This window comes from Trichosurus vulpecula, chromosome 4 (genome assembly GCF_011100635.1).
Source record: "Trichosurus vulpecula isolate mTriVul1 chromosome 4, mTriVul1.pri, whole genome shotgun sequence".
Classification (NCBI taxonomy): domain Eukaryota; kingdom Metazoa; phylum Chordata; class Mammalia; order Diprotodontia; family Phalangeridae; genus Trichosurus; species Trichosurus vulpecula.
This window is the reverse complement of record NC_050576.1, coordinates 13959778-13983153: the sequence shown is the minus strand read 5'-3', so window position 1 is coordinate 13983153 and position 23376 is coordinate 13959778. Positions and strand designations below refer to the sequence as shown.

Sequence of the window (23376 nt, the reverse complement as noted above, 5' to 3'; positions counted from 1 at the left end):
TGACTCCTATAATATTTTTTATGTTCCCTTTGAAATTCCCATTTGCACAGAAGTACCACAGAAGTGTGGCATTCATTCACTTTAGAAAACTGACCTTCATTTTTTTTTAATTGAACAATGAACAAACATTTATTAAGAACCTGCTGTGTACCTGGCATTGTACCCTAAGGGTGCTCACCAGAAGCTGGTACATTGGAAGTTACTGTCAGGTTTAATGGAAGTACCCTATTTGGGGTGTGTGTGTGTGTGTGTGTGTGTGTGTGTGTGTGTAAAGCATGGAGCATACATTCATAGTTCTCTATCCTCAAATGGCCACTTAAGAGAAGGTAGGCTAAGTTTTATATATGAGATTTTCTGGATAACTAAAGTTTGTACTACAAGAAAAAGTACAGAGTCAGAGGAACCTGGATTCCTTTAGGTCCAAATCCAAACATGGATATTTACTTCCTGTATGGCCTTGGCCAACTCACAACCTCTCTCAGCCTCAGTTTCCTTAGCTGTGAAAGGAGGGGTTGGATTAGATGGCAACTGGGATCTCTTCCAGTTCCAAGATGCTGTAATTTGATTGTACATGATTTTCTAATTCCTAGAAGGCACTGATACACATTACACTCTCAAGGTTGACTATTCCTGAAGGAAAGTACAGAAAGCACAGTATGAAATTTTGAATTATTAAAGTCTATTTGTAAAACTTGCTCATTCATGTTTCCCATAGGAGGTATAAATCATAAAACTGCCTTATTCAATTCTTGTTGCAAAATTGTTCCACTTATTTAGAAAAAAGTGAAGGCCTTAAGGCTTGGGATTCCAGTCTTTTTTACATTTTCTGCATTCCACAAATCAAGTTAAAATGAATCTGAGGCCTTTTGGTATTTCTGTATATGTGACCAGCCCGAAGGCTTCCATGGCAAGAGTGGGCTGCATGGTGTCATGGGAAGGGCAGTTGCTCTCATATCAGAGTAACTCATATCAGTGGTTCAGTGGATAAAAGGCTGAACTTGGACTCAGGAGGACTTGAATTCATATCTTTCCCAGCTGTGTGGCCCTGGCCAAGTCACTCAAGCATCTCTTAAATGCCTGGTTCTCTGATCTGGATTTGAATTCCAAATCAGCCTTGGATTTCTCATCTGTGAAATGAGGTGTGTGAGTATGATGACCTTCAAGTTGTCTTCCAGGTCTAAGTGTCTGAACCTATGAATGACAGATGATTCAGGAGACCTCCAGCCTGTTGGGTAAGTCCTCAATGGGTAACTTAAGGGAGAGACATGAACGAGGATCTTTCAGGATAAAAATGTGTGGTAGATTGCCTCCTGTGCCCTCAGAGTAGGTGCCCATATTAATGAGATCATACTTCCATTGCAGCATGTAGTATGGATGAGAGAGCTCTAGGTCCAGAGCCAGAGAACCTGAGTTCAAAGCCTGACGCTGCTACTTGCTACCTATGGGATTTTGGACAAGTCACTTCATTTGTCTGGGCCTCAGTTCCCCAACCATCAAATGAAGAGGTTGGATTTGATGACTTTCAAGATCACTTTCAGCTCTAAGTCTGTGACCTAAATGTGATCAAACTTTGAGCTTTATTCTGAAACAGACAAGAGGAAAACTTTTATGAATATATATTAGATTTATATTTTATATTTATACTTTATATAAATATATAGATTTATATTTTAAACATATTGATTTATGTATTTTAAATATATAGATTTATATTTATACTTTAAATCTTTTATCATTGATGTATTTTATTTTTTGTATAACCTTGCTTCCTATTATATCACACCAATTGTCTGGCGGTAGATGAAATATTCCATACTTTTGCAAAGAGAAGAGGGAGGGACATTTTCTTATTTCTTCTCTGGAGTTAATTCTTTTCTTGGCCATTTTGATTTAAGTTCTCCATTGCCCTTTATTCTTTCCATTTTGATGGTCATTTTCTATATTGGGTTCTTCCAATATACAAAACACTCCAACAGATTTATTTTAAGTATATCAAGAAACAAAGACAAATACATAGAAATCTCTTGAGCTCCTTAAGGTAGGAATGATTTAATTTTTGTCATATTCTCATCTAGCACAGTGCCTAGCATATAGTAGGTGCATAATATGTGCTTCTTTATTGGTTGACTAATACTTTAGATTTCCAGGTTTTCAGGGAAGTCAAATGACAAATCTTTTAATGTTCTAGTTAAGATGTAATATATGCCATACCACATATATCATTGGTCATATACACCAATATAAGATTTAATTTATAACATATACTACCTTGGAATGATGTAAATTATAGCTCCCACTACAAATCTGAACCTTGTCCTTTTGCACACATATAGAACCTTATTTACTAAATGTAAATGTTTATCCATTTATCACAGTGGAGGCCATGTGGTTGAATGGAAAGGATCTTGGAGTCAGACTCAGAGGAAGTGGGTTCGAGTCTAAATTCCACCATTTTTGTGATATTGGCCAGATCTTTTCCACTCTGAGCCACAGATTCTTTATTCATAAAATGATGGACATAGATTACTTCACATCCAGCTCTAAACCTATGAAACTATATGGCATCATGAGAACTCAGAGACTTATTTTTAGGGAAGCATTTTAATTTTGGCTTGAATTTTAATGGGTACCTAAAAGAAAAGGGAAGAGGAAAAAAAAAACTTCCTTTCCCTGTTAAATTCCTATAGCTAGCATGTATATAGCCCTTTAAGGTTTACAACACACTTTATACCCTATGAGGTAGATGTGATTATTATTATCACCATTTTAGGAAACCGAAGCTCGGAGATATTAAATGAGTTGCCAGGGTCACCCAAGTAGTGTGAGGTAAGATTGGAATTCTATCAGATTATCATTATCTTGTATAACTTTTCTTCCTGTAGAAGATCTGGGTTGTAGTTGCCCCTGACTGTATGATTCTGGGTCAATCTCAGAAAAAAGACAATAAAGTCAAAGCAGCTATTTGTAAAGCTAAAAAAAAAAAAAAAAAAAAAAAGAAAATGGTCACAAGCCTAAAAAGAGTTCTTGGAGAAGTTTTAAAAAACTTTAAAAATCAAATGAAAGAGGTGGAGAAAAAACTGGGAAAATAAATGAGAAATACAGGAAAATCAAGAAAATTATGAAAAAAACAACTAATTGGCAAATGAGATCCAAAAGCTCACTGAAGAAAATAGCTCCTTAAAAATTAGAATTGGTCGGGGGGAAGCTAATGACTTCATAAGACAGGAAATAATAAAACAAAGTCAAAAGAATGAAAAAAATCAAGAGAACATGAAATATCTCATTAGAAAAACAACTGACCTGGAAAATGGCTGAGTAGAACTATAATATAAAAATGTTGGACTACTGGAAAGTCGTGGTAAAAAAATGAGTCTAGACATTATACTTCAAGAAAAATTATTAGGAAAATTTCCATGCAGTTTTAGAACTAGAGGGTAAAGTGGAAGTTGAAAAAAATCCCACAATTACTGCCTGAAAGAGATCCTAAAATCAAAGCTCATGGGGACACATTTTAGCTAAGTTTCAAAGGTCTTAGGTCAAGGAGAAAATATTACAACCAACTAGAAAGAAACAATTCAAATGTTGTGAAACTACAGTCAGGATAACACAAAATTTAGCAGCTTCTGTGTTAAAAGACCAAAGGATGTGGAATATGATATTCCAAAAAACAAAGGAGCTGAATTTATAACCAAAAAAAAACCCTACCCGGCAAAGCTGAGTGTAATCTTGAAAGTAAAAAAAGTATATTTAATGAATTTTTAAAAAGCTTATTCTTATTTTTTTAAATCATATTTTATTTTTCCAATTTCATGTGAAGACAAATTTTAACATTCATTTAAAAATTGGAGTTCCAAATTTTCTCATTCCCTCTTCCCTCCTCCTTGTAAAACCTGTAAAATATATTTCAATATTAGTCATGTTGTGAAAGAAGAAACAGTATGAAAGAAAAAAAACTATGAAAAAATAAAGTGAAAATAGTGTGCTTTGATATGCATTCAGAGTACATTAGGTCTTTCTCTAGATGTGGATAGAATTTTCCATCTTGAGTCTTTTGGAATTGTCTTGGATCATGGTATTGCTGAGAAGAGCTAAGTCATTCCTAGATGATCATAGCACAATGTTGCTGTTACTATATACAATGTTCTCCTGGTTTTGCTCACTTCAGTTTGCATAAGTCTTCCCAGCTTTTCCTGAGTCTTCCTGCTCATCATTTCAGTACATTAGTGTCCCAATTTTCCCACATTCTTTCCAACATTTATCATTTTCATTTTCTGTCATATTAGTCAATTTGATAGGTATGAGGTAGTACCTCAGAGTTGTTTTAATTTGCATTTTTCTAATGAATAGTGATTTAGAGCATTTTTTCCCTGTGATTATAGGTAGCTTTGATTTCTTTATCTGAAAACTGCCTATGCATATCCTTTCATCATTTATCCATCAGGGAATGGATTGTATTATTATAAATTTGACTCAGTTCTCTATATATTTGAGAAATGAGCCCTTTATTAGAAACACTGACTGGAAAATTGTTACCCAGATTTCTGCTTTCCTTCTAGTATTGGTTGCATTGGTTTTGTTTGTGCAAAGCCCTTTCAATTTAATGTAATCAGTATTAGCCATTTTGCATTTCATAATGTTCTCTGTCTTGTTTGGTCATAGATTCTTCCCTTCTCCATAGATCTGACAGGTAAATTTTTCCTTGCTCTCCTAACTTGCTTATGGTATCAGCCTTTATGTCTAAATCATGTACCCATTTTGCCCTTATCTTGGCATAAGGTGTAAGATGTGGGTTTATACCTAGTTTTTGCCACACTGTTTTCCACTTTTCACAGCAGTTTTTGTCAAACGATGAGTCCTTATCCCAGAAGCTGGGGCCTTTGGGTTTATCAAACACTAGGTTACTATGGTCATTTACTACTATGTCTTATGTACCTAATCTATCCCACTGATCCACCACTCCATTTCTTGGCCAGTACCAGATAGTTTTGCTGATGGCCACTTTGTAGTTTGAGATCTGTTATGGCTAGTCTACCTTCCTTTGCATTTTTTATTGATTCCCTTGATATTCTTGACCTTTTGTATTTCCAGATGAATTTTGTTATTATTTTTCCTAGCTCTATAAAATATTTTTGGTAGATTAATTGGTATGGCACTGAATAAATAAAATAATTTTGGTAGGATTGTCATTTTTATTGTATTGGGTCAGCCTACCTGTGAGCAATTGGTGTTTCTCCAGTTGCTTAGATCTGACTTTACTTGTGTGAAAACTGTTTTTTAATTGTATTCATATAATTCCTGGGTTTGTGTTGGCAGGTGGACTCCCAAGTATTTTATATTGTTTACAGTTATTTTTAATGGAATTTCTCTTTCTTTCTCTTGCTACTGGGCTCTGTTAGTAATATACAGAAAATGGTGATGATTTATGTGGGTTTATTTTATGTCCTGCAACTTTGCTGAATTTGTTAATTATTTCATCCAGTTTTTTTTAGTTGTTTCCCTAGTATTTTCTAGTATACCATCATTTCATCTGCAAAGAGTGATAATTTTATTTCCTCATTGCCTGTTCTAATTCCTTTTTCTTCTCGTATGGCTACAAGTTAAAATTTATAGTATGATATTGAATAATAGTGGTGCTAATAAGTATTTTTATTTCATCCCTTGTTCTCATTAGGAAGGCTTCTAGCTTATCCCTATTACAGATATGCTTGCTGATTGTTTCGGATAAATACAACTTATTATTTTAAGGAAAGCTCCATTTATTTCTCTGGTCACTAGTGTTTATAATAAGAAGGTGCTATATTTGGTCAAAAGGTTTTTCTGCATCTATAGAGATGATTATATGATTTTTGTTGGTTTTGTTATTGGTATGGCCAATTATGCTGATAGTTTTCCTAATATTGAACTAGCCCTGTATTCCTAGTATAAATCTCACCTGGTTCATAGTGTATGATCCTTGTGATATAATGCTGTAATCTCCTTTCTAGTATTTTATTTAAAAATTTTGCATGAATAATCACTAGGGAAATTGGTCTATAGTTTTCTTTCACTGTTTTGGCTCTTTCTGTTTTAGGTTTCAGCACCATGTTTATGTCATAAAATGAATTTGATAAGACTCCTTCTTTGTCTGTTTTCCCAAATAGTTTATTTAGTATTGGAATTAGTTGTTCTTTAAATATTTGGCAGAATTCGCTTGTAAATCCACCTGGCCCTAGGGATTTTTTCTTTTTTTTTGGAGGGGGCAAGGCAGGACAATTGGGGTTAAGCGACTTGACTAAGGTCACGCAGCTAGTAAGGGTGTCAAATGTCTGAGGCTGGATTTGAACTCAGGTCCTCCTCACTCTAGGGCCAGAGCTCTACTCACTGTGCCACCTAGCCGCCCCTGGGATTTTTTTCTTAAGGAGTTCATTGATGGCTTGTTCAATTTCTTTTTCCAAAATGGGGTTAAGCATTCTAGTTCCTCTTCTGTTAATCTGGGCAACTTATATTTTTGTAAATAGTCATCCATTTCATTTAGATTGTCAGATTTATTCGTTTACAATTGGACAAAATAATTCCTAATTATTGCTTTAATTTACTCTTCACTGGTGGTGAATTCACCCTTTTCATTTTTGATACTGGCAATTCAGTCTTCTTCTTATTTTCCTCCTCCTCCTCCTCCTCCTCCTCCTCCTCCTCCTTCTTTTCCTTCTTTGGCTGCATCCCATTTACATTCAAAGTTATAATTACTAGTTCTATATTTCCCTCCACCCTATTTTTCCTTCTCTCTCACTTCTTACCCTATCTCTCATATGTCTAAGGTACTTCTGACCACTGCCTCCCTAATCCAGATATCCTTCTAAGAGTCCCTCTCTTATTCTATACCCTTGATCTCTTATTTCTCTGTAAGTTATGGAGAGTTTTATACCCATTTAAATATATATGTTTTTTCCTCTTTAACCCATTTTCAATAAGAATAAGGTTCCTGCCATTCCCCCCCTCCACCCCATTCTCTTCTCCATGGTAAAAAAATTTTCCATTTATCCATCTTTTGTATGAGATAATTTGCTTCATCATGATAAACTCAAACCCAAACTCTCTATCTATGTATACTCTTTCTAGCTACCCTAATAATAACATACTTAAGTTACAAAGTTGAATTTCTCATACAAGATAGTAAACAGTTTAACCTTATTAAATCCCTTTTGATTAGTCTTTCATGTTTACCTCCTTATGTTTCTCTAGATTTTGTATTTTAAAGTAAAATTTTCTCTTTGGTTCTTGTCTTTTCTTCAAGAATGTCTGAAAGTCTGAGAGATAAGCATAAAATAAAGGTAAAGACTGAAGCAGAATGTATTATGCTTCAGCTGAAGTTAAAAAAAATGCAAGGGTGGCAATCATTATGTCAGACAAAATGAAATTAGATCTAATTAAAAGAGATAAGCAAGGAAATGACATCTTGCTAAAAGTTTCTATAGACAATGAAGTAATAGCAACGCTAAATCTATATGTGCCAAATGGTATAGCATCCAAATTTCTAAAGGAGAAGTTAAATGAGTTACAAGAAAAAATAGTAAATGGAGATAGCACAATGGATCAAAAAAACAAATAGTGGGGGACCCCAACTTTCCCCTCTCAGAACTAGATAAATCTAACCACAAAACAAACAAGAAAAAAGTTAAGGAGGTGAATAGAATTTTAGAAAAGTTAGATATCACAGACTTCTGGAGAAAGTAAATGGGGATAGAAAGGAATCTACCCTTTTTTCTCAGCAGTACATGGCACCTACACAAAAACTGACCACCTGTTAGTACTGAAGACACCACAATCAAATGCAGAAAGGCAGAAATATTAAATTCACCTTTTCCAATCATGATGCAAAAAAATTACATTTAATAAAGGACCATGGAAAGATAGATTAAAATTTAATTGCAAACTAAATAATCTAATCCTAAAGAATGAGTGGGTCAAAGAAAAATGCGTAGAAACAATCAATGATTTCATCAAAGAGAATGACAACAATGAAACAACATATCAAAATGTATGGGATGCAGCAAAGCAGTATTTAGCAGAACGTTTCTATCTCTAAAAGCTTATATCAATCAAATAGAGTAAGAGCAGATCGATGAATTGGGCATACAATTTAGAAATGATGACGAAATGATTGTAAAAAAGTAAAATTGGGTAGGGAGAAGTCAAAATGAAGCGAACTTAATCCAAAAATGTTGCGTGTGTACTGAGCTATCCATTGACTTCTCCCACATGTCTCTCTCTTCTCAGACTCCCCCATTCCCTGAGACACAATAATATTGAAGAGTATTACATAGCGATCACCACCCTGATCAGTCAGTAGCCAACAACATTGAGGCAAGACCCTTCACCAGCAAAATGATTATTACTTTTTGAAAACTCAAATGATTGTTAGCATTTTTTAGCAATGCATTTTTAAAAATTAAGGCAGGTACATTTTTGGGGTGGGGGCAGTTAGGTAGCACAATGGAGAGAGTACTGGTCCTGGAGTCAGGAAGACTTCTGATTTGGCCTCAGATATTTACTAACTGTGTGACCCTGGGCAACTTACTTAACCCTGTTTGCCAGTTTTCTCATCTGCAAAATGAGCTGGAGAAAGAAATGGCAAACCACTCCAATATCTTTGCAAGAAAACTGCAAACGGGTCATAAAGAGTCTAACACAACTGAAAAATGACTGAACCACACATTTTTTTGAGACATAAAACTGTTGTACACGCAATAGACTACGGTGTACTGTAAATGAAACTTTTGCATGTACTGGCATACCAAAAAATTAATGTGACTTGCTTTATTTGTGATATTTGCTTTATTGTGGTGGTCTGGAACTGAACCCACAATATCTCTGAGGTATGCCTGTATACCTTTTTCCCAGAGGCACTTTAAGGAAAACTGATCTTATATCAGGACATTAAAATCTTATAGTCAAATGCAGAAAAGCAGAAATAGTAAATGCATTCTTTTCAGATCATAATGCAATAAAAATTACATTTAACAAAAGACTATGGAAACACAGATTGAAAATTAATTGGAAAATAAATAACCTAATCTTAAAGAATAACTCATAGAAAGAACAAATCATAGAAATAATAAATAATTTTTACTAAAGAGAATGATTATAATGACACAACATACCCAGACTTATGGGATACCTCAAAAGCAGCAATCAGAGGAAGTTTGTATCTTTAAATGCTTACATCAATAAAATAGAGAAAGAGCAGATCAATGAACTGGGCATGTGATTTAAAAAAACCTAGAAAAAGAACAAATTTAAAACCCTCAATTAAATACCATGTTGGAAATCCTGAAAATTAAAGGTGAAATTAATGAAATTGAATTAAGAAAACCACTGAATTAATAAATAAAACCAGGAACTGATTTTATGACAAAATCAGTAAAATAGATAAAAGCTTGTTTAATATGATTAAAAAGAGAGAGAATAGAAAAACAAATCACTAGCATTAAAATGAAAAAGGTGAATATACTGCTAATGAAGATGAAATTAAAGCAATTATTAGGTGTTATTTTGCCCAATCACATACCAATAAATTTAACAATTTAAGTGAAATGGAAAAATGTTTACAAAAATATAAACTACCCAGATTAGCAGAAAAGTAGATAGGATACCTAAATGAACTCATTTTAGAAAAAGAAATTTAACAGGCCATAAATGATCTTCCCAAGAAAAAAAGCAGCTGGACCAGATGAATTTACAAGTGAATTCAACCAAACGTTTAAAGAACAACTAATTCCAATATTAAATATATTATTTGGAATAATAGGCAAAGAAGGAGTCATACCAAACTCCTTTCTTGAAGTGAATATGGTGCAAATACCTAAACCAGGAAAAGTAAAGAAAGAAAATCTTTTCACTACTGAACATTGATGCAAAAATCTTAAATAAAATACTAGCCTGGAGATCACAGCAATATTTACAAAGATTATACATTATGACCAAGTGGGATTTATGCCAGGACTGCAGGCCTGGTTCAGTTTAAGGAAAACTATTAACGTAATTGATTATATCAATAACAAAAGTAACAAAAATCACATAATCATATTAATGAATGCAGAAAAAACTTTTTGACAAAATACAATCCTCATTAGTGTTCAAAACATGTGAAAACATAGGTACATTTCCTTAAAATGATAAGCATCTACTAAAACCCATCAGCAAACATACCAGTCATTCCCTCTTTGATAAATGGTTAAAGGATATGTACAGATGTTTTTTTTTTCAAAGAAATCAAAGCTATACATGGTTATGAAGATTGCTCTAAATCATTATTGATTAGAGAGATGCAAATTCAAGCAATTTTGAGGTACCACCTCACACTTGTCAGATTGGCCAAAATGGTAGAAAGGGAAAATGACAAATGTTGGAGAAATGGAAAAATTGGGACACTAATTGTTGGTGGAATTGTGAACTGATTCAACCATTCTGGAGAGCAATTTGGAATTAGGCCCAAAGAGTTAGAAAACTGTGTATACTCTTTGACCCAGCAATACTACTATTAGATCTGTTTCCCAAGGTGATCTGGGAAAAAGGGAAAGAACACATATGGTCCAAAAATATTTATAGCAACTCTCTTTAGAATGGTTAAGAATTGGAAAGTGATGGAATGCCTATCAATTGGGGAATGACTGAATAATTTGTACTATATGATTGTGATGGAATGCTAATGTCTGGAAGAAATGAACAAGTTGATTTTAGAAAAACATGGAAAGACTTGCATGAAATAATGAAGAATGAAACAAGCAGAACCAAGAGAACGTTGCATGTAGTAACAACGATATTGTTCAAAGAGTGATTGTGAATGACCACACTATTCTAAGTAACATGGACATCCAAATCAACTCCAAAGGACTTATGAAGGAAGGTGCTATCCACCTCCAGAGAAAGAACTGATATATGGAAGTATATATGGTATGGTTTCACATATATATATATACAGGAAATGTTGGCCTTCTCTAACGTGGGCTTACGAGGGAGGGAGGGAGAAAACTAGAAACTCAAAATGTAACAAAAAATATATAAAATTTTTCCTCCTTTCTATTTTTCCTTACTATTCTTCTCACCCTATTCATATACCTCCTTATTCCTCTGCTTTACTTCTACCTGCTTGTACCTGCTACTATTTCTTGCCCTCCTATTTCTTGACTTACCCATCTCTCCAAGAGTCCTTCCCTTATCCTCTCCCTTTGCCCTCTTATTCCTTTCTGAATTTGGAAGTCTTTTATACCCTTCTAGATATATATGTTGTTCCCTCTATAACCCATTCCTGATGAGAGTAAAGTTTCAGCACTATCCACCTCCCCCTCCGCCACTAGCTTCTTATTTATCAGTTTTTCCTTTTTTGTCTCATTTCTTTGAGATAACTGCTCTTTTTTATCTCTCCCTACAGTTTTATTTTTTTTAGAATTACCCCATCATAATCAGCTTAGCCCAAGCATTTCTTTCAAACTACCCAAATAAAAATGAACTAGCTGATAATATTTTTACATATAAGAAGTAAAAATTTGACCTTATTGAGTCCCTTTTAATTGGTCCTTAGTGGTTTATTTTTTATTTCTCCTGGATGTTATATGTCAAATTTTCCCTTAAGTTCTGCTGTTTTTGTCACAAATATCTCCAAGTCTTTCAGTTCAGGATTATATTTAACTTTTCTGGGTAGGTTACCTTTGGTCATAACCAGCTCTTTTGCTCTATAAAATATAATATTCTAAGACCTATGGTCAGTGGTAGGATTCAGATAAATTGACAATAGTTCTCCATGGAACCAAGCCAAGGCGCTGCTGCCACCACTGACATGGTAGGTGCAGGCCCCACCCTGGCTAACAACCTTTGGCCCAACTCAACCTAAGATTAGGTAGCGGTACTACTAAACTGGTGCAAACCAGCTGAATCCCACCACTTCCTATGGTCCTTCAAAGTAGGAGCTGCTAGGTCTTGTGTAATTCTTATTGTAACTCCATGATACTTAAATTGTATTTTATTCTTGTTGCTTCCAATATTTTCTCCTTAACCTGGGAGTTTTGAAAATTGTCTATGATATTCCTGTAAGTTTTTCTCTTGGAACATCTTTCAGGTGGTGACCAGTGGATTCTTTTTTTTCTATTTCTGCTTTTCCTTCTTGTTCTAGAACTTCAGGTTAATTTTCCTTGATAATTTCATATAGTATTACAACAAGATTTTTTTTTAATCACAATTTTCAGGTAGTCTGACTATTGTTATATTGCTTCTGTTGAGGGTTGGGGGAGATGAAGTCCAGGAACCCCAAGACTGGAGTTCACAGATGGGGTCATTGAGAGGGGAGTGCCCCTCAAAGACTTGAGTACTAGAGAAGGTCGGGGCCATCTGGAATGAATTCATGATCTCAAACATTCTCTAAGTCAAGGTAGCAAAGATTTATTATGCTTTACATCAGGCAAGAGTTCTTAGGGAACCTGCAAACTTACAGGGCTACAGGGAAAGTTTAAATATGAGATTTGGGGGTGAAACTTGTCAATTAGGTGTCTTGGGGTGGGATTAAGGAGTGGTTAAGGGGTAGTCAGTTCTTAAAGGAACATGCGCTTTTTGTATCTACTGTGCAGGTATCTTACCCAGAGTTCACTGGGAAATAGCCCAAGGTGGGGCTACATGGGGGTGTGGTTTTGACTGTGAAATGTCACTAAGTCAATCAAAGGTCAGGGCTGGCTGGAGATATCCAGGTTGCTTCTGTCAAATGTCTTGTTAGATAAGATGAATGTAAGGGAGTGTTCATTTGACTATGTCTAGAATACATATCAGGAAGGTCACTAAGTAGTAAATATTGTTATGTCCCAGTGCACAGCCAATAAGCAATACATAAGGAGTCCAAACTAATAAATTCTATAGGTTCAGCTGACTGCAGTATCAGGAGGAGAGATAAGTGTTCTGCTAAGGCATGCTGCCCTTGAACTGGAGAGAAACTGCTAGGGTCAATGCTTTGAAGCTAGGGAGAGATGTGATTTTAGAACCAAGGTCCAGGCACAGGCACTCGAGCAGAGGCTAAGGAGAAATGTTAGAATTAAGGTTTGAGCACAAGCACCTGAGCACCCCATCAGTTCTACTTGATCTTTTCTCCAGATCAATTGTTTTTCTGATGAGATGTTTGATATTCTCTTCTATTTTTTCATTCTTTTGGTTTTGTTTTATGATTTTTTTGGTGTCTCAGAATGTCATTTGCTTCCCTTTGACCAATTCTAGTTTTGAAGGAGTTATTTCCTTCCTTACATTTTTGAATCTCTATTTCAAGTTCATTGACTTTCTTTTCATGATTTTCTTGGATTGCTCCTATATTTTGGTCTAATTTTTCCTTGATCTCTCTTATTTGATTTTTAAAGTCCTTTTAAGTTCTTGCAAGAACTTTTTTTGTGCTTGGGATCACTTGATGTTTCTCACTACAAAGGAATGATTTTTTTTTTTTTTAGCTGCACTGTCTTCCTCTGAGTATGAACCCAGATCTTCTCCATCCCTATAGTAACTATCTTTGATTGGGTTCTTTCTCTATTGCTTACTCCCTTTTACTTATTTACTTCCTTTTGTTTTTATCAGCTATTAGTGTAATCAAGTTGTAATCTGGACATATCAGGAATGATGCCCCAAGCCTCAGGTCCTTCTAACTGTTATTTTCTGAGGTCTGTCCTGGGGCTCAACCTTGGCCTCTCCTCTCCACTCCCAGCCACACTGTCCCATGAATAATCTTGTTACCTGTGGTCCCTTCACTGGCTGCAAACTACAGATGTCCTCTCCGCCCTGGAACTGAAACCAGGGACTTTGCTCTCCTGCAAATTCCCATAGCCAGAAGGGTCCCCACCCCTCTACTACTGCATTCACCAGGTATGTGCTACCTCCTTCTCCCCGCAGTCACAGCCCAGGATGGGTCTGGTGAGCAGAGCTGTGTTTAGTATCCCTCAACAGTGGAAGGTCCTTCAATCTTCTCCAACTCAGCCATCAGACCCCCATGCTGGAGGCTGCCTCCCAACCTCTCCCAGCTGCCCCCAGGGCTTGTTGTTTGCTGATTTTGCAGAGTGGGCCTGGAACTATTTGCACTTGTCTCAGGCCAAACCTCTGCCCTGGGAGGTCCGGTCTTTCCTGGGGTCTTCTTAGGTTGTCTTAGGAAGACAACTGCTTTACCCCAACTTTTGTTTGTTTCCACTGCTCTATGCAATGTTCTGTCTTTTTCTGTGGAGGAAATTTGGAGAGCCAAAAGTTTTCTGACCTACTCCGCCATCTTCCCAGAATACTCTCCCCCCAAATAAATAAAAATTTTAAAGGGCTCTAAGTTACAAAGAGGGTGTCAAACCACATTGGTAGAAACACTTATGTCACCTCAGAGTTCCCTGCCCCAATCCAAACACAAGTCCTATTTCTGTCTGGCCTCCAACCCTGTCTTATTATGACCTATTAAATAAGAGTGAGTTTGACATAATGGATAAAGAGTTATCTTTGAACTTAGGAACACCTGGGTTAAAATCCTGCCTTTGATATATATATATATATATATATATATATTTATAATATACACACACATATACTGACTGTATGACTATAGAAACTTAATATCTTAGTTCCGCCAGGCAACTCTTCAGGATTGTAAGTTATGGAACAGCTTCCTTCATGCTTCAGTAGAGGAAGTTTCCATGTATGGAGCTCTCCAGAGTGATGAAATCATAGGTTGGGACCAAAAATAGACAAATGCTTAATGTTTACAAAACACAAACACAGAAAACCAAAGTAGGACCCAGGAAAATGGTAAACAAATAGGGCTAGTACAGGGTTGGGCTTCAGAAGAATATTTGGGCTGGGTGACTGATGTTAATGGGGCTGACTCACCAAGCTGTAGAGTCATTGCTGAACAGAAGGACTCAGGAAATGACCAGATCCCTAATTAATTAGTCCATGTTTTCAAACTCTGAACAGATAAATTTAGCTCCTGTTTAGTGGAATGAGACGAACCTTGATAAAAACATGTTTTCAGCAACCTGTGAAAAGTGTGATGTGAAAAACCAAAATAACTGCTTCAGTAATGGGCATCTTTGGGAAGCCACGTCCTGGGCAGGTAATTCTACTTGGGTGGGAGGGTTCAGGAGCATTTAAACTCAATACAATGCAATTCAAATCCATTCATTTCTTTTGAAATATTTATTGAGCATCTACTATGCACAAATTATTGTGATAGTCACTGGAACTACAAGTTACTGAAAATAACCTCTACCCTCAGGGAGTTTCTATTCTTCTAGGGCTAGACAATTTCTACATAGGTTAGTATGACTAGATAGATAGATAGATGGATAGATGGATGGATATTAGCTAGATGGGTGATGGATGGAGCAATAGATGGATAAGTAGATGAATGGATGGATAGATGATAGGTAGATAGATAAGTAGATATGAACAGAGAATGGGAGGAATTTTGGTTTTTACTTTTATTTAACTGAAGACCTGTGATTTCATAAGCACAAGGAACTCCAGGGAGAGACCTTTACCAGTGCAGACTGGCATGTTTCCTAAAACTTTTTTCACTTGCTTTGCCTGGGTCATTGAAAAGTTAAATGCCTTGTCATTTGGCAGCCAGCATGTGTTAGGGGCAGGCTTAAACTAATATCTTCTTAACTCTGAGGCCAGCTGTCTAATTCACTGCACCCTGTTGCTTTTAGACAGATTACATGCTGAGTAAAATACAAAGTGTTTTGGGAGGGCGGGGAGCACTAACTACTGGGAGATCCAGAAAGTCTTCAGGTAGGAGGTGGTGCCTGAGCTCTGCTTGGAGGGAAGTTGGGATTCAGTGACATGAGAGTCAGAAGGGAGCCTGGGCAAAGACATGGAGATGGGAGAGACAATCTGGAATTTGAGAAAACAGCACATAAGTTTGTACATAAAGTGGAGTAAGCATGGTAAGGAGCCAGACTGTGAAAAGCTTTACAGACTAAATAAAAGAGTTTATCATTTATCCTACAGGCAAGAGGGAGTCACTGACAGTTCTTGAGCAGTGGAGGGACATGGTCAGACCTACGCTTTAGAAATATCAAGTCTGTGGTTTTAATGGATTACTAGAAAAGATGTCAAATATCCCTTTTGTTTTGATCCGATCTCTTGGCAGTCAGTCTTTGCCTCAGCAATCCGCTGCTGCTCCTCTTAAATGCCCACCCAGAGTTCTCTGATGAGCAAAGGAAGAAGCTGGCAATGTTTGACCAGAAGAGAGGTAGTGGGGGCAGGTGTGTTGACTGCCTTTATGTATTTAAGGACTGTCATGTGGAAGTTGATTTAAGCAGGTTCTGTTCAGCCCAGGAGGGCAGAAAGAGGATCAATAGGCAGAGGCTTCAGAGAGGTAGACTGGGCTCAAGGTAAGTGGTGAGTGTCCTTGTGTGTGACACATATGAGGGGCGGCCTGCAAGGTAGTGGGTTCCCTGGCACTGGAGGCACATTTTCTTTTCTTTTTTTGGTATCCTTAACCCCTAACATTGCGCCTGGTATGCATTAGCTACTTATTAATGTTTGGTGGTTAATTGTGGCATTGGTATGAATTCTTTGCTAGAGATTCTAAGCCTGTACCTCCGGATTAATCTCAGCAAGCAATTCTTTCCACCGCCAAGCCTGAGTAAGCATTTTCATTCTGATTCACCAAGTGAATTAGAAAGGTATTTTAAGTGCCTACTGTTTGCCAGGTACAGTGCTAAACACTTTGCATTCAAAGACCATAATGTGGCATTTTCAACCCTCCAGGAGCTTACAGACCATTGGGGAAAATATGACATCATCCATGGAGAAGTAAATTCAAAATAATATCACGAGGGAGAGAACTCTAATAGTCGAGGGAATCAGGACAGATTTCCCAATGGAGGTTCCACCTGAGCTCAGCCTTGGTGGAAGCTAGGGATTAGAAGATTTATTAATAAGAAGAAAATTATTCTAAAATCATAGAATGTAACTCCTTCAGGACTTTAAGTTACTTCTTTCATTTTCACTAATTAAAAATGGAGCTGGATCAAACAGGTACTTTATGTGACCTAGAGATTATAGGAGGTGATATAGGGTTTACTACTGTGTTACCTGAGCACTGAAGGTTACACCTGTGCACTGCCCTAAAGACTCTGAGTGCCATTTAATAGGGAGTGCAGGCTTCAATTAGAGGCTAAGAACCAGCTGTGGAGGGTTGCCTTTAATTCAGCTTGTCTTACCAATTACTGTGTTTTGCCTAGAGCAGACACTCAATAAATGTTTGCTTATTATCAAATTAATCTGCAAATTATTTTTAAGGTCTCTCTACAAAAAAAATTCTAGTCTATGATTCCCTTATTAGTTGAATAATAGTTCCTCCCTTGGAATTAAAAAATCAGTTGTTAAAAAATCAGGGGTTGTCATTCCAGGGAGGGTCTTAGTTACATAAAGTACATTAGGTGAAAATTGCATAGATCTTAACCTGAGCATCAAAGAAGGAATAGCCTGGAGCTCTCCTTAGAATTACAATTCTAAGCATTTTATGAAATAAATATAGTAAAACTATTTGGGAAAAGAACTTTTGTACACTTTTTTGTACAGATTTTTTTGGGGGTGGGGGATGGCAAAGGATGGGATGTCTGAATCTGTGATTTCATTGGTGCAGGGAATCTGCCAGTGAATACCAGAATTCATCAGTATACTTACCCCTTAGAGAATTGCATGGGGACATGGAGCAGCTAAGTGGTTTACCCGTGCTCAAACACTGAAGATGTGCCAGGGAATAGATTTGAACCCTGAGTCTGAGCCCAGTATTCTCTTCAGCACACCACTTACAGGAAACCATGAAATTAATCAACTGTTGAAATCACTCAATCAACAAGCCTTTATTAAGTGCCTAATCTATGCTAGACACTGGGCTAAATTTTAGGGACATGAGGACAAAGATTAAATAGACTCTGTCCTCAAAGAGCTCGCATTCAAAATAGTACTTGAGCTGAGCCTTGAAGGGGAACAAAGGATTCCAAGAGTCAGAGATGAGAAGGAGGGCATACCAGGCATAGAGGACAGCCTATACAAAGACACCTGTGTGAGGAACAGTGAGTAAGCCAGTATGACTAGACCATAGAGTGAGTGGGGGGAAATGAGTAAGAAGACTGGAAAGGTGGAAAGGGGCAAGGTTGAGAAGAGCTTTAAATGTTAAACAAAATGTTTATATTTGACCTAGAAGTAATAGTGAGCCACTGAAGTTTACTGAATGAGGGTGGAGGGAGAAGGGTTTAATGGCAAGTCAACAAGCATTTATTAATCACCTATTATATACCTGGAACTGTGCTAAGCATTCAGTATGACATGGTCAAACATAATGCAAGCTTGGCATGTTCTTAAGTCTTTGTCCAAGAAGCAGCTTTTCTAAGGGCAAAAAGATTCATCACTAACTTCTCCATGATGGCAACAAACATTGAAATAAGGCTTTAAGGTTTGCAAAGCACTTTACACATATCATTCCATTTGATCCCCACAACAACCCTGGGGTGTAGGTGCTATTATCAGTCTCATTTTACAGGCAAAGAAACTGAGGCAATCGGAGGTTAAATGACTTGCCCAGGTTCACACTGCAAATAAGCATCTGAGGGAACATTCAAACTCAGGTCTTCATTGCTACAACTCCAGCATTCTCTGCATAATGACTAATAACATAATCTGGTAAAATGAGAGTTGTCTCTGAAGTCAGAGGACCTGGGTTCAAATGTTACCTGTAATTCTTGATCCTTATGTGGTAAGTCGTTTAATTAACCTACTTGAATATCAGTACAGTAAGTATATATAATGTCGGGGGGGGGGGGTCCCACTCAGCTCTCAGGGCACATCTCCCCATATAAGGTTTTATGAGTATTGCTAAGTGATATTGAATGGTGAATCAATTTGTTAGGAATTATATTCTAATTCCCTCCCCCCAAGCAAGCAGGCTAGTATTTCCTTAAAAGGTATTGAACCTGCTTTTGAGATTTGATTAGCTCTAGATAACTAAGGCTCTGGCCATTGATGGAGCTTACTGAATATCTGAGCCCAAAAGGACCAGACCAGGAAGGCCCAGAGCCTCCCTTGAACTTTTGGACTGTAAAACCTTGGTAGGAACAAGGCTGAGAAGCTGAATCTCACTGAATCAATGAACCTTTGCCCTGCTTTGAACATCTTTTCTTTGATGTAGTTAAATAAACCTCCTTTTGCTAGCAGTTAGACCACGGGTTCTCAGCTTGGAATCAATAAATCTCTATAGAGCCCATCTGCTGATTTCAAGGGAATCTGTGAATTTGAGTGGAGAAAAAAGTCTTTATTTTCACTAACCTCTAGTTGAAATCGAGTATTTCTTTCAATTATGAATTTAAAATAAAAAGAAAAACATGATTTTAAGAAGAGGTCTGTACACAGACTGCCAAGGGGTCCATGTCATCAAAAAGGTTAAGGACCCTTGCATTAGATGGTTTATGACTGTCTCATTTGATAAACTACCAGGGGGTGGCCCGATTCAGGCCAGGCTCTGACCAATCTGCTGTGGAAGAACTATATTTGGGGTAGTAGGCTGGATAGGCTGTTAATCGCATTGTTGGAGGAAATATCTGCCCAAACTGATGCCATCACAGATCTACCAAGGCATGTGGAGGGAACCAGGCCAGGCACTGGGAGATAAAGACTAAAGAAAGCCAAGCAACCTCTGCCCACAAGGAGCTTATACTCTGCACACACTGCACAAAGATAGAGAAGTACAGGGACATTTGAAAACAAGGACATAATACTACAGAGGTAATTGAAGCTTTTACTTCCATTACTTTGTTTCAATTCAACAAACACTAGTTAAACACCTACTATGTGTAAGGTGCTGCAGATGCAAAGAAAATGACAAAAACCCCATGTTTTTGGATAACTCAATAAATCATGTACTAATTCTCAGCTAAAATTTCTCATTGCTGTCCAGGCTTAATTTAAACTGTCCTTCATCCACCAACAAATTCTTATTTGGTTTTGAGATCTTAGTGAGTTCAATGTGACTTCATGAAATACTGTCTTTCTTCCATCCCTAACATATTTCATTGTTCATGCCCACATTAAGTGTGGTGTAAGGCATTAGATTTTATTGACTCTCATTTTATTCTCCTTTTGAAGGTCTCTTGTAACACGTAGGTAATGAGAGAGTCTCAGGGTAAACTCATTATGAAGAGCAATCAATGCCTGTTTTCTTGTTGCACCTTCTAGAATCACATTATCTGGAGAGTATTTTTTCCAGGTTTTGGGCAAAGTTTCTGATTTGTTAGGACCAAATCTATTTGTACTGAAGTTCTACTTAAGGTAGGGAAGGCGGGGAGAGGGCTTAGGGGTTCTTTTATTCCTACTGCCAATGGCCAAAAGAGGCTAGACTGCTGTCCAGAGATCTGTGACAAAGCTTACCAAGGAAGGAAGGGAAGTCGGGGTGGCAGGCATGATGAAAGGGGAAGCTGTCTCTTGGAGATAACAGCAACATAACCACAGAGTGGGGAGAGGGTGATGTAAAGTGCAGTGATTGCCTGCTTTGTTATTAATGAGAGTATAACACTACCTAATAGAGGGTAGCTTGACTGGCAAGCTGGCATACCCTGATGTACAAAGAAACATTGAAAGCCTACTGTCCCACTATGGGTATTCAATTACTGGCAACTATTGCTAATTACTTCCCATCATTAACCACTAAGGCCTGAGTTCTGTAAGGCAATTACTGGTCCAGGACTGACATTAGACTCACTCAATTACTTCTGGAGAATATTAATAATAACTAACACTTATGTGGTCCTCTGGGGTTTGCAAAGTGCTTTGCATATATCATCTCATTGGATGCTTGCAACAATCCCGTAATTTAGGGGCTATTATTAGCCCTGCTTTATAAGTGAGGAAACTGAGGCTCAGAGATATTAGGTGACTTGGCTAGGGTGACAGACCAATAAGCATCTGAAGTGAGATTTCTACTTGAGTCTTTCTGAATGCTAGTTTGGGTCACTATTCTTCCAACCAAGCTTCTCAGAGACAGAGCGATTGTATGAGACACTGGAAATGCTGTTTTTCTTTTCAGAAAGCTTGGCACAGGGCCTGTAGGGGAGCTCCTGTTCCCGTGGTAGTGTTGAGATTCTCTCCTCCTCCATCCCTTGTAGGAGTGATGGCCATTTCCTTCCATCATGTTCAGGACCAGGGGGTTTCTCCTGTGTATTTCTCTGATGGTAATAGGGACTCCAGGGTCAGAGATATGTTCTGACTCGTCTAGCTATAGATTATAGAAACAGACTGGTTTGTGTTCAGTTCTACTCTGGTCCCAGCCTGTGATATGAAAGGGCCCCAGAGACGAGGATGAGCCCAGAGAGCAGCCTTTGGCAACTTTCATTCATCACTCTTACTTCTTGAATGGGTGAGTGAGGGTCCCAACCTTAAAGCATGCTCAGTATTCTCTGCCTGCTTCTAATCCATGTGGAGGCTTAGTGGGCCTACTTACAGGCATCTGTAATGGAATCATCTTTCCCCACCTTCAGAGCATACTCAGGCATCCTCTGACTGCTTGTCAACTTCTGTGTGGTCACTGAATGCCTTTGAATTGCCTACTGACTGGAACTAAGCTGTCATGAAAAGAATTGATATGTCCTTCCCTCAGCTGGTTTTTAGCCTAATTCTTCCCTCATGGCTTTTGTGAGAGAAGAACTGTTGTACCTACCGGGCAGAAGGGGCAGCAACTTTGGCTGCCTTGTCTTCCCATACAGCTGCCATGTGTCCATGAATGCATGGTACAACTATTTTTGGCATATTTCTTCATAACTGATCTTAGGTGAATAAGATCCAGAGGCAGAAGTGGCCAGGCAACCAGTGAGTTCAACAAGAGTGCCCAAGTGACCAGAGATACTTGTTGGTCCCCCAAAGCCATCTGAAATCCAATTAATAGCCAGAGCCTTGGAAGCCAGCAGCTAAGTCCAGTGAGGAGACTGAGCAGGAACCTTCTTGACCTAGCCTAACAAGCTAAGCAAGGGAACAACTCATTCTTTGGCTCTCTCACTCTCAGAACTGAACTTGGTGGGGGCTCTGAAAAGTAGAAAGAGATTCCAAAGGACCAGGAACTTCTCAGGTGGGAGAGTGGGGGAGCAGCTTTGTAGCAACCACTTTAAGTTTGAGTCCATTTTCCCCAGACTAATAGATATGTAGAAGGGAGAATATACCGCCTATTTGAACGAATGTCATTCTACTTTGGTTCTTGCTATAGCTTCTCAGTAAATAACCCTTTAAAAAAAGCTATTTGATGTTAATTGACTACTTGATATTGGAGAGATGGTATCTGGTAAAATGGTATTGGAAGTACACTAGTGGGGGCTCATAAATAGTAAAGAACTAAAGAAATTGAAGACAGTTTTTAGGTTCTCAAATCAATATTCTCTTCCTCAGGTGAAAGAGTCCAAGTTTCTTCAAATGATATTCAAATGGACAAGTTTCTAGGCTGTGACTTTCCTGGGATGTTTCCTCTGAAAGGTTATCAATATCCTTCCTATCCTCCCAATATCCTATGGTGCTCAGAATCAAAGACAGCATAATACATTGGAAAGACCTCTGAATTTGGAGTCAGAGGAATTTGATTTGAATCTTGGTACTGATCCTTACTATCTGTATGACCTTGGACAGTCACTTAAATTCCTTATACCCTAGTTTGTTCATCTGTGAAATGAGGTAGTTGTGCTAGATGGTCTCTGAGGTCTCTTCCAGTTCTAAATCTATGCATCTAGGGTTGCTTTTGTATATGATAACCCTTGAAGATAGCTGCTAGGACTCAATTAAATCTCTTTTTCTTCAGGCTAATGAGCCCTTGTTTTTTTCAATGGATAGTCATATAGCTTAGTCTCTAAGCCCTCTGACTTTCCTGGGACCTTTTCTCTGAAAGGTTATCAATATCCTTTTTATCATAACCAATTTTCTATGGCACCCAGAATCAAAGAAAACAGTTCTGGATTTGGAATCAGAGGAACTGGATTTGATCTTAGTACTGACCATTACTATCTGTATGGCCTTGGACAGTTATTTAATGTCTTTCCTCTAAAAAGTTCCCAATATCATTCTTTTTTTTTTATTTTTAAGCATCTGCTTTTAAAACTTTGAGTTCCAAATTCTCTCCCCTCTTCACTTTCCACCCACCCTCCCTGGGAAGGAAAGCAATTCAGCATAGATCACACATGTATCATTATGTAAAACACTTCCACAATGCTCATGCTGTGAAAGGCTAACTCTATTTCCTTCCATCCTATCCTGTCCCCCTTTATTCAATTTTCTCCCTTGACCCTGTCCCTTTTCAAAAGTGTTTGCTTTTGATTACCTCCTCCCCCTATCTGCCCTCCCTTCTATCATCCACCCCGC

The 23376-nt window shown here is 37.6% G+C and overlaps 1 protein-coding gene across 3 annotated transcripts in view; it reads left to right on the top strand.

Moving 5' to 3' along the window:
- The first annotated feature begins 16244 nt into the window (after window positions 1–16244).
- The window catches only part of LEPR (leptin receptor), a 148060-nt gene continuing 140928 nt past the window's right edge, over window positions 16245–23376 (top strand). For all 3 annotated transcript variants that reach the window (XM_036754165.1, XM_036754166.1, XM_036754163.1), the window contains exon 1: window positions 16245–16373. The gene's annotated coding sequence lies outside the window, so the exon portion shown is untranslated. The remainder of the gene's footprint in view (window positions 16374–23376) is intronic.